This window comes from Cottoperca gobio, chromosome 14 (assembly GCF_900634415.1).
Source record: "Cottoperca gobio chromosome 14, fCotGob3.1, whole genome shotgun sequence".
Classification (NCBI taxonomy): Eukaryota; Metazoa; Chordata; class Actinopteri; order Perciformes; family Bovichtidae; genus Cottoperca; species Cottoperca gobio.
The window spans coordinates 15734190-15752128 of record NC_041368.1 but is presented as its reverse complement, the minus strand read 5'-3'; the positions used below and the strand labels follow the sequence as shown (position 1 = coordinate 15752128).

General features: G+C 40.3%; 1 long non-coding RNA gene across 1 annotated transcript; it reads left to right on the top strand.

Annotated features, from left to right (window-relative positions):
• Nucleotides 1-243: 243 nt before the first annotated feature.
• Nucleotides 244-17636, top strand: LOC115019337 (uncharacterized). Its single transcript, XR_003833472.1, has 4 exons — nucleotides 244-494; nucleotides 9938-10329; nucleotides 10782-10875; nucleotides 17498-17636. It is a non-coding gene; the product is annotated as an uncharacterized LOC115019337 (long non-coding RNA).
• Nucleotides 17637-17939: the final 303 nt, after the last annotated feature.

Genomic DNA, 17939 nt, shown 5'->3' with positions numbered 1-17939 from the left:
TTATACAGTGTTATAAGCAGATTACAATGCATTATAGATATGGGCGTAACTTCAAACTGAAGTCATAATCAGAGTTTATAAAATTGAATAGGAAACACAAATGGCATCCACCTCCACCTGCTCCTGGTCCAAAACCTCCCAGACCAGCACCTCCACCAGGCTGAAATCCAGTCCCAGCTCCTCCAGGACCAAATCCAGTCCCAGCTCCTCCAGGGACCAAATCCAGTCCCAGCTCCTAAATCCAGTCCCAGCTCCTCCAGGGCCAAATCCAGTTCCTGCTCCTCCAGGGCCAAATCCAGTTCCTGCTCCTCCAGGGCCAAATCCAGTCCCAGCTCCTCTAGGACCAAATGCAGTACCTGCTCCTCCAGGGCCAAATCCAGTACCTGCTCCTCCAGGGCCAAATCCAGTTCCAGTCCCACCTTGTCCGAATCCAGTTTGAGGTCCAGCTCCTGCTCCTATGCCGGTTCCAGCTCCGACTGCTGCTCCACCAGAAGGTATATATACACCTGATACACAGAACCAGTTCAGTCACAGCAGATTACAATATGATTTTATAATGGTTTAAAGTTATGACAAGTTATACAAAATTAAAAAGACTCCAGTCTAATGATAAACAGGGTTTTTGTTGTTTAGACTCCAGATGACAGAATATGTGAAATTTATGAATCATCACTCAGAGGCGTAATTTACTCCTCTTTGCCAGCGCTTAATAAAACCCATTTAATTTGTCCAAGGATAACATTGAACATACAGGATCAGATGCCTCACTAACACAGAGAAAGCGTGTGTGTATATGTGTGCTTTTGTTAGCGATTATCAACACTGGGCTCCGAGTTAACAAACACCCCTTCATCTGAAAGGCATCTTTGGTCATAATTCTCACACTTTTCTGCACCTATGTTTTGTTCTACAAATCATGATGGCCAAAAATAGAAACACAGAGAGCGAAGAACTATAAAAGGAAAGGTTTTCTTTAAGATCCCACAGCCCAGATGTGAAAAGAAGAAGTCTGTAGGGAATCCTAAAGAATGTGATCTCACAGTTATGCCACGTACAGCACATTAACAACACACAGTAAATAACTTAACTGTTCAGTCATTGTGCAGGACAGAAACCTCCTGCTCCAAAAGCTTTTGTTGTATCGAGAGGTATCTTTCTTTATTGAAATCGGACAGGTTAAAATAAAACAGAAGTTGATTCAAAAAGTGCATAATATATATTTTAAATAATACATTTCATCTTTACTTTTATTTTGAAACTTTGAAGCAAAGTTGAATTATTTTTATTTTACATGTAGGGATCGTCCAGGGTTCAATGTTTGGTGAAGTTTTTTTAGGTTGACATTAATATCTCATTATCAAATTACTAGTAATGTTTGTATTCTTTTATTATTCTGTCCATGATATCATATCATAACTAATATTGTTTTAAGCCACTCTGGCCGTGTGGCTCCAGGGAAGACAACGTCAGTCTGTCTGTCAGTCGGCCCACTACTTTGCTGCAGACTGAAATACTTCTACTGTATGGTTTGCCAGGAAATTTTGTACAGATATTTGTGATCCCCAGAGGACTCTGCTGACTGTGGTGATCCCCTGACTTTTCTTCTAGGGTCCACCAGCAGGTCCAAACTTTCATCTATCCGGTGAAATCTCTCAACTTCTAGTAGATGGATTGGCACACATGTTGGTATAGACGTGCATGGTTCCCAGGGGGATGAGACTGAAACACTGATTTACAAAATTTGGTGAAGACATTTTAAATCTAAATTTGTCCAATTATGTGGTTTATCTGTCTAACAGTTGGGTTTTCTTAACAACCTCACAGAGTGTTGGAAATACCGGCCGTAGAGACGTCTGCCTTCTCTCGAATATATCGGAGCGAGATGGCACTCGGCTTGTGGCGCTCAAGTGCCAAACATATACATTTAAAAAAACTCAACATCAATGTCTCTTTCCAGAAATCATGACCCGGTTACTCAAGATTATCCAGAGACCTTGTAGTGAGCAGTTTCATGTAGGAACTACTTTCTTTCAACCGAACTTCACCCGGCAACCGTATTACAGCTCAGAAGGAAGCGTGCATCCACTCATGGTCGGGAGGCTCAGGGTCACTCATTGGCTAAATACATTTCAAATGAGCAAGTGAATATGTTATGAAAGTCCATGTATTTAATCGCAACGTTCCCTGTTTGAGTCCAGCCGGAGACCTTTGTTCTTGTCATCCCGTCTCCTATCTAATGCAGGCACTTTACATCTAAAACTTAATTATCTTAATCACACGGTCTCCACCAGTTTGAGCATAGCCGTTACCATAAATATTCTGTGCTGAGAGGTTTTCAGTTTACTTATGATTCGAGCTGACTATTCAAAACTACAGAGACTTAAGTACAAGTACTCATTCAGTCCTCTTCAGTAAAATCAATCCACAGAAACTAAACAACCAATTGTCTCCTTGCTCTACTTAGTGTGAAGTGGTTCAGACTTTGTACAAATTCAAATTACACAACAGCCTACAAAAGCTTTTAAAAACTCCTGTGCTCTCGAGGAAGAGGAAGAGGATGAGGGAAATCAGCCAACTCTAAGCTTACACAGACGAGACAGTGAGACAGGGTTTGGAGGGACGATGTCTGAAGGACACAGTTATCGTTAAAGTTTTAAATACAATGTCCTGATCTCACACCTCAAGAGGAGGGAGAGCTGAGATGATAACAATGCTATTATACTGTGGTTTGTTGTTCTATATAACAGTGTTATCTGTACATCTGTATGTTTAAGTGTGTGGAAAGCTATGGCAGCAATGTTTAAATTAATTAGTTAATTATTAATAAGAAAAAAAGCACTCCAGTGAGGAGTTGGCAGTACTCTTGAAAACTTTTTGATACAGGAAAACACAAACTCAAATATTCTTCACAAAAACATTCTCAGTGTGACTGGAAGATACATTTGCCCTTTGGTTGAGAAATTACCAGTCCATTCACAGAAGAACAGATGTTCTGCAGTGGTTAGTCTTTATCATCATCAATGTCAATAATCTGCAGCAGCAAGTTTCTACTAGAAGAAAGAATGACAATCTCTCAAATCCCATATTTCATAGAAACTACACTAAACTACTATACATAAAACAGAACCTAAGTTCATGCATCCCTCTTCTGAAAACACTGCTACATAAACTTAAAGTGACACCTGATCTGCAGGTGCTGCACTGCTGAGCACCGCACACAGGCTGTAAAGGGAACCCACCTCCTTGCAGCGAGGGTTTCCACAGAGCCAGGAGAAAGACGCCATGTAGGTACGTGGTCACCATCCCTCTCGCCATCTCGCTTCCAAATGTCCCTTTCCTCTCCCAAGGTGCAGGTTTTATCAGGGCTCAACAAGGCCTTAATAAGAAAGGAGGAGGGAAAATGAGTGAGAGCAGAAAAATGGGACAGGATGTAAGACAGGACACAGTGTAATTGGCTAAGAGACGCACAGAGAAAGATAGACAAGGAGAGAAGGAGAGAACACACAGCATCACCTCATTAAACCAAATGGGTTGTTCTAACCCCCCAATGACTGTTGGGCTGCATTTATTTGGTTCTCTACTGCCAAAAAGAGGGAGTATGAAGGGTGGGTGGGGGTCTGAGAGAGGGAGAGGCACACACACACACACATACTCACACAGAACACGTATGAGAGGTAGAACAGTCTGTGAATTGTAAAAGTTGGGGCTTTTCCCTGCTTTTTACTCTCTCTAAACTCCTCAAAAAGAAAAAGGTACTGCGTCAGAAGTTCCTTATGGATTTTAAAATAGTGTCAAGTTTGTCAAGTGAAGGAGAAACACTGACTGTAGTGCATCGTTAACATATATTTCATGAATCTTCGGTATCCATTTATGAATGTAGCTTTAAAAGATGTGTATGTTACATAAATGCTCCCCAGCACGGTTTAGTTTAGTTTAGTTTTAGCCAAAGAAATAAAGAAGTTGAGAAATATAGAAGTAAAACCTGAAATGTAAACCTGCTCTTCATAGACTGCTCAAATAAAATAATACCTGAAACAAGTTGATCCCTGTGACCTTGAAGTCAGGTTGTAGCATCTCCTGGGAGGGGAGAAAAACAAATAAAAGGAAGAAAAATAAGCAACAACAATAGGCAGGCTAAAAAGGACAAGCAAAAATAATGTACCTTACTCTCAACATTGCAGTGCCAGGTTTTTACTAATGACCCACACAGGTGTTAGTTATGTCTTAATATGAAAGAGTTGCATCATCTTAAAATATGTCATCTCTGACCAAAAGGACTTTTATCCACAAAGCCTTTTGCTTTTTGCTCTCCACCTGTTGTCCAGCAGCGTCCCAGCTGCCATACAGTCACAACAGTCAGCATACCTGGAAACAATCAGTGTTTTTTTCTTGGACCATGTGGTATCGCTGTGATTTTACTCAATGTTTGGGCTCTGCTGGTGTCCCAGCTCCTGAGGGTTGATGTCTGATTCTGGCAAGATGCTGAAACATGTTGTTTCTCTGGAGGTAATGGACCTGGAAACAGATGAAGTAAAGGAGCTTATGTGTCCTAAACACTGAGAGACTGAGGATGGGAGAAGCTGTTAGAGTGAATGATTTGCTCATCCTTTGGCAAAAGATTGTAGCTCCACAGTTCAGAATTAGTTATTAAGCAAACAGGGCTTCTGGGGTCCGATATAAAGCCAACTTGCAATGCAGTTTGCTTTCCCAATAGCTGCTGCGTCAGCCGTGAGATTGTAGCATGAAATGATAAATAACAAATAACCGACTGAACCAGCAGCAGAGACTTGATGTGAGTTACACCAGTCTGCAAATGTTTCTGAGATGTGATCATGTAGAAACCTTTGGCTCTGAGCTTGGTTCAAAACGACTCAATTAGAAAAGGAACATATTGTATATTTGTGTGTGTGTGGCTGTGTGTGTGTGTGTGTGTGTGTGTGTGTGTGTGTGTGTGTGTGTGTGTGTGTGTGTGTGTGTGTGTGTGTGTGTGTGAGAGTAAAATAAACTGAGAGAGGCAGTGCTACCTGAGCACCCATAATTGGTCTTAAAGTGTGGTTTTATTGCTCTGTTTTCGGATCCTGGTGTGCTTTTTGTTCAGCTTTGATGGAACCACATAGTTATGCAGTGAAATAATACTGCCGTAAAAAGATTGAAGGGAAACATGAAAATTATATGCTTACAGCCATATACTGTACATTTCCTTGTGGTCATTAATACAGGTGTGAAGTCAAGACTCCTTGCACGGGAAGTACAATCTCAAATCATTCCCTCAGTGTGATCGCTGACTGTAAAAATTTCAAAGAGCCTCTAACAGTGGAAGTAATCAGAGGAATTAGCATGAGTTAGTTTGTACAATGAGAAAATCAGCCCTGTTTACTCACTCTGAGTACAACTCTTTGTGTTGTCCCGACGTTAATGTGCCGGATATCTATAGGCATACAAGTCTGGTGAAATGGAGACGGTAAAACTGTAAATGTAAGTTTATCAGTGCTGTGCATCATATTTCATCCTTTCAAACGCAAGCTGGAAGCACTTATGAAAGTGATGAACATTTGTCTGGACTTCATGCATTTATATACACATGTAGGACACAGCGATAGTGAAGGTATAATAAGAACAAGACAGCAAAATGTCTCCAGTTAAGAAAAGTGAGAATATGCACACACACACCAGAAAGGGAAGAATTGATTCCCGCTTCTTCTACAAAGGCTTTCTGCGTTCTTTGGTTTTACTTTGGTACAAATTCGGGGAAAAAAATGCTTAAATGGATTATTATTGTTATTATTCCTCCTATCAAATTTCTATTGTACTTTACTTACAGTGGAAACATGTAGACATGACCTCATGTTTGCATTTGGCCAGCTGTCCATAGGAATAAGAAGAAAAAAATACCACTCAACAAAAAATGGGCACCGAAATGCAGCTTCTATTGCCAACAATTCTTTAAACAACGTTGAGGTGTTATTCTGAATATGAACATCAGTGTGGTAATGTGTGTATAAATAGTGTGATTCATAGACGTTCACAGTCATCACTACAAACACACACACACACACACACACACACACACACACACACACACACACACACACACACACACACACTGCGTCTCTGATCCACCTGTTGTCAACTTCCCACATCCACGTCACCTGCAGTGCCATGTGTCCTCATCTTTGCCAGCTTAGAGAAGCATGTCCGTGTTACAAATAAAGTGGCCGACTGAGTAGTGCCTGCTTTGAGTTTACCTAACGTCTACCTAGCGTTTACCTAACGTCTGCTGCCTATATATGGGCGTGTGTGTACTGGACGACTGCTCACCCCCACCTACCAGACTGGTAAATTACCCCTCTGGGTGACGGAGGGAGAGAAAGCAAGCGATAGAGAGGAAAAGGGAGGTAAAGGCAGAGAAGGAGAAAGAGAGGGAGACAGAAAAGGCTTGACCCAGACAGACGGAACAACAGAAAGACATGCACACTCCACGTGCACTCGTTTGACTTGATGAAATGGCCGGAGTGCTGGTGAATATCAGGCTAAAGGTCTGGGTAAGATTGACTTGCACTACTGATCCGTGCCAAACAATTACATCTGCAAATATCATGACAAGTCTACAGGCCCAATACACCCCCCCCCCCCCTTAAAAACAAGTTGCAATGGAAATAATTAATGTTTCACTGCATAGTTGTATGGAATCAAGTGCATGATCATTTGTCTCACTGTAAAAGTTTAACATCAGGAAATGTTGTATGTACTGTATGTAGTATGTGGCCTTTACCAGGTGCACCATAATTATTGTATACGATCATTTAGACCTTTGTACGTAGTACAAGTTATGTCATTTCCACGTTGGGGAGGTGCATCTGATTGTTTTTTTACATTAACTTTTTCAATAACGTATTACAGAGAACTGACCCTGGATCTGCCCAAAGTGATCCAATCACATCTGTCCTAAGCTCTTGATGAAGCAGCCACTGTCGCACCCATAATCTCTTATAAAGTCTTTGTGGCTGTATTTAACTGTTGTTTGGTAGGATTAAAGGGACAGTTCATCGCAAAATAAGCAAAATACGTATTTTTCCTTGTGCCTGTAGTGCAAATTATTAATGTTGGAGATATCGGCCGTAGAGATGTTTGCTTCTCTCTCCAATATAATGGAACTAGATGGCCCTCGGCTTAAAAACACATTTGAAAACCTCAACATCAATGTCTCTTTCCAGAAATCATGACCCGGTTACTCAAGATAATCCAAAGACCTTGTTGTGAGCAGTTTCATGTAGGAACTATTTCCTTTCTACCTAACTACACCCGCCAAATGTATCACCGTGCAGAAAGAGGCTTGTGACAGCGTGAGATGCAAACATTAATTGCGTCCTCCTTGTCTGAGCTTTAACGTTAACTAGTTTAGGTGAGCTATATGCAGTATACAATCCTATATTTGACTTATTTGCATAGTACTGGTGGAGGCATGTGTCCTGAACGCTCTCTAGCTAGCAATAAAACACTCGCCCACAACAGAGAACTGCTAAAATTTCTAGCAGCGGGGGAGGAGAGTATTTGTTCTTGTAATAGCTCTCAGGATGCTTGCTCAGCACTAAAGGGCATCTCATTCTGATAACAATAATCTCTGCATGCATTATGTTCTCTTATGCTTGAGGCTTTAGGCTTCCATGTGCATCAGTGGAGGCACATTAGAGCCTTCATCCTGCTCAGAACAACAGACGACTCAGCAATGACTGACAAAGATTTACTGGCAATGACTGAATTTAGGAGAAAACGGGCAAAAACACAGCAAAGGAAATTGTGGACAGGCCTCAGTTAGTAGTGATCCCACATGTTTTAAACCATTTGAACTGAAGACGGTAAGCATTTGCTTAAGTGGCTTAATTAAGTAATTGAGGTAGAGTTACATCATGTAAGCATGGGAACACTTACTATCCCCAAAAGTGTTTTTCCTTTTGTTCTCACACAGATACACAAAGACAAAGGAGAATATACCAATAGTGTATGTTTAAAAAGGCTCACGTTCGCAGACGTTTTATATCACAAAATGCAGCTGAGGAGTGTGACATCAGATGAGTTATGCACTACTAGCAGGCCCCTTCCCATGACTCATAACGACCCTCGGCCTGGAGGGGGGGCTCCTCTTCCCTGGAGGCTTGAAACAACACCAAAAGAGCAGCGCCTTACATAAACACTGCAGTACTGTAGCATACAGCGGGGACCATCCATCAGTGTGCAGCAAGGAGAGAAAAAAGGGACTGAAAGACATGAGGGATACAGGAAAAAGCTGCGTGAGGAGGTCATGCAGAGTGAGAGGCCTGAGAGGTCCGAGCACTTTGTGCGTGCGTGTGTGTGTTTGTGTGTGGATCAGCAACGTATTTTGTGTCACCCGTGAATATTTGAGCTCACCAAAGTGAGATTCAGAAAGGGATTGTAAAGGAATGTCAAAGTCACACATGCTCTGCAGCGAGGCTGTGAACTCAGCATAAATCAGAGGGTACTTTCTCTGTGAAGTCACAGATAGGATTTCAGATACCGGGACATGAAAATGAGACGATCTTATTTCCTGCTAAGTTTCTTTGCATAAGTGAGCGATGGAGTGTGTGTGTGTGTGTGCGTCTGTGTGTGTGTCACTCTCCCCGTCAGATGTTTCATGTTGCACTTTCTTCAGGCACACACTGTAAGACGAATGATGAGGTCAATGCTTCACGTCGTGCCAGGCGTCCTCTGACATGTCACCCACACACACACATAACATCACATGATGTAAATCCTCACATATTCATAGAACACAGCACACTAATGCAAACGTATGTATGTTAGCACGTGCAGAGGCACTGGTTCAATGTGGATTTAAATCGATTGTATGGCCTTTTGCAGTACATTTTATAACCTTCTTGATCTTTTCTGCGATATAAAGTCAAACGGACACCGAGTGAATCATCTCTTAATAGACAAAAGTCACCATACAGAATCACTGATATCAGAAACACAATCTCACCTATAAAGTATAGCTGCATGTGTACCAAATTATGTTTTAAATAAGTTTTTGTAGTTTAATAGCTGTTTTTGATTCCAATTTGTTCATCTAAATATATAAAGTTTAGGGACCACTCCTCTTAAACTAAGAAAACCCTTTTATTTGTTTTATGATGTATGTTTTAGCGTATGATAACTTCAAGGGTCCCGCTTCAAAGGTCCCGTTCCCCTAATAATATAAGGGCTACTTCCTTTCTGCAAAAGACTGTTGCATAATTCAAATCTTGAGCTCATAAATTGAATGACATTTAAACGATATCTTAAACCTTCCAGGCTTGGTAAAATAGACAGGTAGTTCAACAAAAACAATTTACTGTAAGTGGAAGAAAAAATAACTTTTCTGGCAAGATTTCAGTGCATGAAACATACAAATGTACGAGGTTCAGTCATCAGATACACAGGCAGGGTGGCTAAGGGAACAAAGAGAAACAAGTTGTACAGAAACTCTTACAGGTGTAAAGTTAAAATAATCCAACTAAAGACTAATGATCTGCACAAAGTTCCTTATAAAAAGCCTTTAATTCAGTTGCAGATGTTTGTATGATTCTTAAGAACCAAACCTCTAATATGTAGTTAAACATATTAAAAAACACATTATTCCTCCTTGAAAATATTCTGTAGTCAGTGTTTGTTAATGTGCTTCATTACGTGTAATCAAAAGCATCTTTGGAGTACCTCTCCTCAAATGCTCAACACAAACAGCCCGACACATATCGCTTTACTTACTTTAATCCCTTTTTTCTTTCTTTCTTTCACTTTTTAAACTTTTTAACCTCCTGCCCTTTTCTCTGTTTCACCACATTCAGTGGCAGACGTTTAAAAAGCAGAGAGCTAGTGCCAGGACTGTAATCCATCTAGCGTCATGCATGAGTCCCAACTGATTTGAAATGTAACATCCCAGCCACAGGAACCCCCATCATGCAATCTGAGGTCATTCAGCTCCCCGTTTAGCGAGGATCACCCAGCCGAGGACCCCGATGATGAGTCCATCTCTGTCATCACCCCAACATCAGGACCGAGACAACCAGATGGAGGCAATTTGGACGCGGAAATGATCATTCTCCTGCTGACATCATCCGAGGGGACCAATTAGACAGCAGGCTCATCTCTCTTCTTGCCTGATCAGATAGCGTTTTACACTCATGAATGTGTGCGCTGAAAACCCGACGCGACCTCCGCTGATGCAGTTCATATCCAACAGTTGTCTTATGGAGTTTTCTGCAGTCGCTCTGTGATTGGTTACAGTCGGAGAGATGATGATTTTGGCGATGTGGCGATGAGGACGAGCGAAATGTAATAGCTTTGTTTAGGTCTATAGTGACAGAAGTCTGTGTGTGTGTGTGCATTTGTGTGTGTGTGTGTGTGTGTGTGTGTGTGTGTGTGTGTGTGTGTGTGTGTGTGTGTGTGTGTGTGTTTTAGGCCATGTTCACACCAAGCATGTTTGAAACGATGTTAGTTTCTCCCTCAGCTCATTTGGTCAGGTGCTAAACATGCCAATCAATCTGTATCCACACCACCTGAAAACATAGCTCTTGGTCCTTTTCCAAGTGAACTGTGGTGCAGCTCATGAGCAGTGAGAACTTAATTGTAGCAGCTACAGGAAATTGCCCTCAAACTCACCATTTTACAGGCATGAGGAGGCAGACTCTGACATTCGATAGCCAGTTATTACTCGCGCTGTAAAGTCCAGGGTAAAAATTATTCACAATACTCATATTCATCTTTTGTTTGCCACGTTTTTACAGGGTATGAACACCAAGGAAGGTGAAATATAAGAGGTCAGAGAGGTCCATCATGCTGCAAGATGACAGGTTACTACGTTGTCCAGAAAAGGAACACGTAAGTCCAGTTAACAGTCATCTAATTGGAGGACTTAGCTTTACAAAACTGCCGGTTTAAAAGCAAAGAAATGTAGATGTGAGTGCACTTTATGAAAGAGAAAATATGATGAAATGATGTCTGAGGTCCCAGCAGGAACAGATTGATATTGTTACATTAACAGAGGGACACAGATGGACACTAGCCACACCGATGGGGAGCCCCCTTGGAGCTTTCTCCACTTCCAGAGTGAACGATGACCTTGAGTTACGTTAACAGCAGAGTGACGAGACATTGGCAGAACCTACAGGAACAGTGAGAGTAAGAATAAACATTAACAAACACACCTGGGATAATGGATGTGAGGCTATTATAGTACATGTAACAGTTAAGTCATGTTAAAGTCATGCACTCAAATTTTACAAGGTAGAAATGTCTTCAATTAATATTGCCGCTAATTTTAAACAACACTCTTTCATCTTTAGCTGCAGCCTCCAGCAATAATACAAAGTAGACCACCAGACGTTGTTTTATTATTTATACATGTCTCTAACATTTCACAACACTGAGGTTATGAGAACAACAATCAGATCTTAAATTAGACCTCATATATGCCGTCAATCAATAGCCTATCATGATGCATAATATCGTATATACAGTTGCATAATAGTTGTATAACAACACATTTTTATGATGACTGAAATGTCCAATAAAGCATAAACACAAGTTTGACCCCAGAGATACTAAACATGGTAATTTAAAACAGCACGTAGCTAACACACCATCAGAAGTGAAATCTATAGAGTCACACAAGAAGTTATTATTAACATGTACAGTAAATACCCAGACGTTTGTATGTAACTGCTTTAAACCTCAGATTCATTGATTGATTGATTTCTTTATTTTCATGTCATGCACACAAAGAGCCCAACATTCATGTGTTTACGAGACTAAATACTTAAATACAGTCGCTGTAGTCAAACATTTCATCACGATATTAGGTTATTTTATCAGTTGGTCTTAAACTAAATATTCTGCCATCTCTGCAGATAAAATCTTCTACTCAATAAGTTCCCTTCCTGCAGCACAACTCAAGTGTTTCATAATCATCCAGCCAAAAGGTTATTTTACTAAAAAGTATGCCCTCGTAGACAGGACAGTAAAACACAAAGTGGACCTCAGATAAATAAAGACTGTACCGACTATACATATCATTATTACAGATCTAAAACAACCCGCAGCTCGTTAGTTGAATTGAACTAAAAAGTTTGTTTAAATATTTTATGGTTCTTTTTTACAACATGCCCTTCCTCAAATAATTCCAGTGACTGGAATCACTTCATCATCAGGGACATGGAGAGGCAAGCTTAAAGCTAAGTGCAAATAACAGACTGACTTTTATCTTATAAATGAAGCTGCCAGATATTCTCAGGTATTATATATTTTACCTTCAGTAATACTGAAGCATCACCATCTCCTCAACTATGAACTGCAACTTGACCAGATCCAACATGTTCACGCTGTCCGAGGGTGTTACAGACTGTTCACTCTCCTCTCAATGTAACTGCTAACTCTGTGGAGTCGTACATTAACCAAGTGGCCCGCAAGTGTCAGCGTCTTATCGCCATGATTAATGTCATCTAAATGCCACCGCTGCAGTGGACAGGTAGCAGGGCCCGTGGGTCCATCACTCGTGACAGTCTCTCCACATATCGTAACCAGTGAGCCGAGATTGAACACATTCCTCACATACAACACATGCATCATTTATGCGCAACAGTCGACATATTTTAGTTGGCACATTTATTGCTGTCTTAACTACTGTGAGAACAATACAATAAGACTTAACTTAACGGGACTGAAATAAGAAACACTTGATCACAAATTAGTGTCACGTAGCTGAAGTGGAGCAGGACCCCCGCAGCTTCAGTCCTACCTGCCATCATGGCAGACAAGAGGCAGCTGAAAGTGTGTTCGCACAAAAGGAATGCATGCGTCACTTAATTTAAAAAAAGATTCTGTGGGAATATGTGTGCCCCCATGCACGCTTTCTTTTAGAAGTGAGTTAAGTATGGAAGCAAATAAGAGTCTTAAGTATTTTAATTTGCATAGCTACTAAATTCATAGCTTTGAAAACCAGACAATAGAATAAGACAATAAAAAGGAGAGTAGATGATAAAAGATATTAGTTAAAATGGAGACAATAATATAAATTAGAGAAATAGTCAGATAACCTAAAGAAATTACGTTAGTCAGTAGCATAGTTTTAAAAAACTGCACTGCCTATTTTCTTTTTATCTGACAGTGAACTTACATAGATTTTGGAGAATCAGACCAGATAACTATTTCATTGCTTCACATTAAACTGGTTTCAGATATTAAACTCTTTTTATTTTGGTGGTGACTGCTGATATTTTTTGGTAGAAGTCTCAAAAATTGCCTCATTTCCATGTTGGAAAGTACAATACATACCAACTGTGCTACTCATTCTGCTTTGAGCAACTGTCCTGTTCAATGCACTTTTTCTTCCTACGCATATCCTTTTAAAGTCTGACTCTCAAAAGCCACTGCTCTTTTTTTTAATGCAGCGTGTCCATGTTTGACATGTGTTATCATGTCTCTCAAAACTCTCTGGCCAGATACAATACAGTTTTTGCAGAGTTTTTACATTTGCACGCTCAATTCAGGCTGCAGTATAAGTAGATTTGGTTAATGGAGTGAAATAGATAAGTATAGCTTTACATAAAGGCCTAGAGTAACTGAATTACAATAAAAGTGACATAGAAATGTTCTTAAAAGTCTCAACTCCAATCCCTTACTTTTCTTGGGGGGAGACGCCCCTCTTACATGCCTCATAACATTAGCATCTGTGTGTTTGAGCCAGACAGCAAAGGATGTTGCTGTGTTTGTGTGTGTGTGAGAGAAAGACACACCACTGACCTGTGCAATGACTACACCACTGCAAACACAGTAATTACAGTAACGATGCAGAGCAGAGAGGGAAGTGTTGTCTTTCTGAAGCATCTTCCAACAACGTGAGAGGAAACATTGAACAATTGGCTTCAGAAATGTTAGAGAAAGAATCAAGTGATTATGACATGAATGAAGAGAGATGATTATGTTTCTTTGTCAAGAGTTGAGAAAGTGTGTCTTTTACCTAGATGACCAATGAGCAAAGGCAGTCATGTAACTAATGATGGTGGAGATGGTCTAGTGGTCTAGAGGTACGACTTCCAAACAGAACACCAGATGGTTGTGAGTTCAATACCAGAGCTGCCACCATTGTACCCCTGAGCAAGGCACTTAACCCTGAGTTAGTTCACTGTAAGTCGCTCTGGATAAGAGCGTCTGCTAAATTACCATCATTAAAGAAAATTGGGTTAAATTCGTGCTCACCAGACTAGATGCATAACTTGACAGATGACTTAATGCACCAATTACAATTATCTCTTCCCAGTCTGATAGTCTGAGCGTTGGACTACATGAGATGACAAACATGAACCTGCACACTGATGTGTGTGTTCAGTGTGCTGCCAGTGCATGCCACAGCTCTGACTGTAAAGTGTCTGATCGTTGAATCACATCCAAAATGCAACAGGAGAATGTAATCACTCAGCAGAGAGAGAAGGAAAGCGAGAGAGACAATTGGACTGAGCTGCCACTCAAGCCTCTGGCAGCAGAATGTATGAGCTTCTCTTGTGGCGCATACCTGCACTACGTCCTCTCCTCCTGACCATACATAGAATCAGGCACAATCAGGCAGCCATGATATAAATATTGAGTTGAGACATTTTGGCAGCTAAAAATGTGACCTAAATGCTGAAACTATGAGCAGCACTGATGGGGGTTTCTTAGAGGCAAGAGAGAAAATAAAACTGATGAAGTTACTGTAATCTTTTTATAGACTATCTGAGCAGTCTGGTCCGTTGTGCCATTAATCATGGACGTTGGATGCCTTCACTGGCTGGAAACTTAAGTTTGATGCACAGTGTTAAATGTTTACTTGGGGAAGTTGTTTGGGGAGCGATTCTGATGGGCAACAGTGGCCATGGAGATGCTTTGCTGTTATTGCTTTTATCGTTTGGTTTCCTGGAGACACTTTTGACATTGTTGGAGTCAGAAATGAGCTCTGACTTCATACTTCATACTAAACTAAAATCCTGTTTTGAGTTTGTTGTTTCTTTATACTGGATAAATACACTCAGTTAGGTGCACATAGCTAAAAACTTCAGCAGTCCTGCAATAAATCGTACCTTCAAGAAGGTCATAATGTTCCGTTTTAGTTTTAGAGAGGTGTTGATTCAACGTCATCGTTTCAGAGGCTGTAGTTTGTAGTGTAAGTTGTATTGTCTTATATTGACAGGTGTTTCTAGTATTTAGATAACCCCTCATTGATATGAAATGAAAAAAGCTGGAACATGAGAAAATGACGTCCATCTTGTGTCATCTTCTTTTTAACAAAATAATGCAATATATTCATTTCTGGTGTACAACCTGCCAAAATATAGAGTTCTGTTAGGCTTAGTCTACACTAATATCCCTTTACAGTATGGAATTGAGACACACTGAGCTAATAGTCTTGAAACAAAGTTTTTCAAACCACAAGGATAAATATATATAATATTTACTATGAATATAGTGGGTTTTTTTTTAATAATCAGAGGGTTAAAAAGCAATTTAAAAATACATTTTACAGCCAAAATGTTCTCTCGTTTCTTACTATCACGAGAAGCAAACCATGTTTGCTGTAAGCTTGTGAACAATGTTTGTCTGCAGTAGAAATGAGACTCTTCCTGCTTTGATTGAACATTTAATAGTATACATTTGATAGTATAACCACACAGGATGGAAATAACTACACAGCTCAATACGACCCAGCTGTTGGCACATCATTAAAACATTTAAAACTTTTCTGAAGCAGTCTTTGCTCATTCGGGTCTAATAGGCCGCCTCTATAAATGTGCTCCATGTATTTATTTATTTTCTGGCTGGAGGTTGTAGAGCAGACAAGCCAGTGGAGACTTGAAGTTGTCTTTTCTTCATGTGTTCAGAGATACAGCTCCATTATCTGTGGATGTCCCAATAGACTCGAGCTAAAACCATGACCTCACTTTACTGTGGGAAATGTCCGTGGTGTTCTACCTCCATCGCTGTTTAATTCAATCATGTTCTCCCTCTGTGTAATGATAGGGATCCACATGGATGTGGTTGGGATTCCCAGTGACTCTTAAAAGAACACTCCCATGAAAACGATCTTCTTTTGATTTATCTTTTGAGTATAACCCAATCCTGGTAGACTTAAAAGGTGACTGAAATGTTTCCATGTTGCTCTTTTGCGAAGGACAAAGCAGTGATCCGTTTGGATTACAGCTGTAACAAAAATATCTACCAGAACATCTATAGAAACTCACTTCTGCAGCATAATCCACTCATCAAAAACAGTCGGCATGTAGGAATCCTTGCTTCAAAAAGTAAGCTGCTTTCTTCTGGAGGTGGCCAAACCATCTTGATCTTGCCTATAATCTTATCAGCTCCTTGAATTGTTAAGAATGCACGCCACTTTGAAATGTTGCACACATATAGCAAAATGACTGCTGCTGGATTTCCACCTTCCATCTGTAACAACATAACAGAAAGCAAAGATATAGAGTTTATGATCAAGCACAAGAGGAGACGGGGAAAAAAGACATCAATTTAAATAAAGTTATTTTTATTTTATTTTATTTCTATTTTCCGCGACCCGATCCTGGATAAGCGGTAGACGATGGATGGATGGATGGATGGATATTTTTATTTTCTAGTATTTACGTTTTCTCAGTTTGAAATGAGGATATGGTGACATTTCCACACATGGTATTTAAATAGTTTTTGAGACTTTTGGTTAACCTCAATTTTGACATTTCATCAAAACCTTTGGGCAAACGGAGGATCACACTGTTTGTATTATGCAAAGACTTACCCTAGATTGCTGGGGAATTACCCAATCAAATTGTTCGACGCATGAGTTATTGGATTGTAAATATGAACCACATTGCCGGCCCGACATTTTAAAGCAGAGGGATTTATGATAACATGCCTGCTTCACACGCTCTGCCCTCCTCAGAAGTATGACACAGTTTCTGCACCAGGTATTGACAAAGACATCACCGACGTCAAACCACAGAGTCCCATTATGAATGTTTGACTCTCCACTTAGAGAGAGTATTCGCTTACAACACACACTGTACTGTACAAGGTCAGGGGGCTGGCAGCGGAGACAGGATGAGATGATGTCACTGCCTGGGGAATATCTCTGAATCCCTCCCGACTTGGATGTTTAATTTACAGCACATTAGTCAAAGTGATACCATATTGTTACCTATGACCTACTTTAATGTTTAATGTGTGCTTGTGGTAAAACATATGGCGCCGAACATGACTCTGGTGTTGTTACATGCAGGGTGACATAACTCAGCTGTCACACTTTCAACTCAACCCCAATTTGTCAGCACTGCCAATGAACTGTAACATGCTATTTGCATGTTTGACTCTTTTCACGTCGTTAAATCGTTAAATTTGCAAAATCGGCAAACACAAGGCCTGAGGTACAAATATGATACAACTATAATACAAAAAATAAAATGGTTTTGCCTTTATTTCATAGAGGACTGCAGAGAGGGGACAGGAAATGACGCAATGACCGAACTAAAACCGGGGAATCTACTATTACATCGTCAGCATCCTCCTAAACCCCGACGCCTCCAAGATACCCTAACCCTAACCCTAACCCTAACCCTAACCACTACAACAACTTGAAACATCTGCCTATTTGAGCAAGTCAGTACAGTACATTAAACAAATACATTTTGGTAAGTACATTTAAGTACAGTACTCAAGTGCATTGTAATTCTTCATTTAATTGACAGCAGTAGGTACCAGTTACTTTGCAGACTGAGACTTTACAAACAATATGTAAATGATTAGCTTATAAAACATGATGCATTGTTATATATGAATCAAAGTGTTGCTTACACATGTATGCATCAGTAATTATAATCCAGAATGATAATATATGTAGAATGATACAACACTCTGAAAGGGCCTAT